Source organism: Echinops telfairi, unplaced genomic scaffold (genome assembly GCF_000313985.2).
Source record: "Echinops telfairi isolate 266 unplaced genomic scaffold, ASM31398v2 ScPeMD7_10;HRSCAF=50, whole genome shotgun sequence".
Classification (NCBI taxonomy): Eukaryota; Metazoa; Chordata; class Mammalia; order Afrosoricida; family Tenrecidae; genus Echinops; species Echinops telfairi.
In genome coordinates, this window is record NW_022103907.1 from 14,059,033 (window position 1) to 14,060,163 (window position 1,131).

Here is a 1,131-nt window from a genome sequence, read left to right on the forward strand (position 1 = left end):
TTTTTTTTTTTAACATTCTTATTTTTACTGTTCAGAGTGCCTCAGGGGAGGGCCAGTGTGTCCGCTCAGACTCCGCTTCACAAACTCTCGATTGGCCGATGAGGCCAGTAGGGATACTTGGTCTTGTCTAACTTGGTTTCAGGGAAGACTTCGTTCAAGTTGTCAATGGTCATCTGGTCAAATGGAATGAGGTTCCTCATTTTCTCCACCTGCTTCTCGTCTTCCTCAATCCTGGTCTTGGAAAGAGACACAAACTCGGCACAGGTCTTGACATCTTTTTCTTCAGCATCCACCAGGGCAGTGAATTTGTCCTCTGGCACAGGGATCTTCAGGGCCTTAAACTTCTTCTCAAAGTCACCCACTAGGCCGGCTGTGGCCACGTTGGCCTTGCAGGAAGCCCAGTTGATAGCGGGAGGCGCCTCAGGGAGAACTGCCAACCCGGAGGTGAGGACCTCATTGGCAACTTCAGCGAGTTGGCAACAGCCTTTTGGTTTCGGGGTATGATCTCCCCAAGGGCTATCCAGTCGATGGCTTTTAGAGAGAGTTTCCGGCCAGCCATGGTGGGATCCTTCACTGTCCGGAGCGGCCCACGGCACCAGTAGTGGAGAACAGAAGCGGGTCCAATAAATCTCTTTCTTATACATATATGTGTGTCCATGGGTTTGTTTCTCTAGTCTAACCAGACTAACACAGCTTCTATTCCAAATTCCTCACAGCTTCTGGAAGTTTCTGTTCTTCTGTGACAATGCCGTATTGTCTAAAATAGACCTAGAGGACTTTCTGGTCTTTTAAAATGTTTATTGTTACATCCACTTCAGGTTAAAAGACTGACATATTTATTGTCAAAGGGCATTTGCTTTTCTGACTGAAAAATCAAAACACACTAATTGTAAAATGTTTAGAAAGTTTTGTTATACCCCCAAATACAAATAACTCAATAACTCAAATAATAAAGTAAGCAATTATTTTGACCTTAATATTTTATAATAATCTTCTCATATCACTTAATCTCCTCAGACTATATATTAATTTTAATTACCATATAGCATTGCATTATTTTGTTATATCATAATGTTTTAAACCAATTCTGTATGCTTGATATTACAGTATTTAAAATAGCGCTTCACTAGT

At 41.8% G+C, this 1,131-nt stretch overlaps 1 pseudogene; it reads right to left on the bottom strand.

Annotated features, from left to right (window-relative positions):
- Window positions 1-65: 65 nt before the first annotated feature.
- On the bottom strand, window positions 66-559 carry LOC101649849 (annotated as a pseudogene).
- Between the last annotated feature and the right edge of the window lie 572 nt (window positions 560-1,131).